Source organism: Gavialis gangeticus, unplaced genomic scaffold (assembly GCF_001723915.1).
Source record: "Gavialis gangeticus isolate Ggan-Ray unplaced genomic scaffold, GavGan_comp1, whole genome shotgun sequence".
NCBI classification, from domain to species: Eukaryota; Metazoa; Chordata; order Crocodylia; family Gavialidae; genus Gavialis; species Gavialis gangeticus.
The window spans coordinates 12,031,034-12,031,345 of record NW_017729006.1 but is presented as its reverse complement, the minus strand read 5'-3'; the positions used below and the strand labels follow the sequence as shown (position 1 = coordinate 12,031,345).

The window sequence follows — 312 nt, the reverse complement described above, 5'->3', positions numbered from 1 at the left end:
AGTGGGGCTGGAGCAGGGGTAGGCACTGCCCAGACAGGGCACAGCATGGGACAGAGCCATGAGCAGCTCGTCCAGGGGGGGCGAGCAGGGGTGGCACGACAGCTCCTGCTGCTGCATGCACCTAAGGAGGGCAAGGGGGGGGGTGAGGGCTGTTCCCAGCAGAGTTGTTGGGCTGGAATGCACTAGGAGTGGGGGTTGGGCTGGGCCATGGCGAATTCTGGGGTGGCTGCAGCCTCCGCATAGCCCTCCCCCCAGCGCTGTCGCCTCTGACCCCGAGCACAGCCTGGCCCAGCCCACCCACCCCCACCGGGA

General features: G+C 68.3%; 1 protein-coding gene across 2 annotated transcripts in view; it reads right to left on the bottom strand.

Annotated features, from left to right (window-relative positions):
• ANO10 (anoctamin 10) overlaps positions 1-312 on the bottom strand; it is a 302,528-nt gene that overhangs the window by 296,930 nt on the left and 5,286 nt on the right. The window lies entirely within an intron of this gene.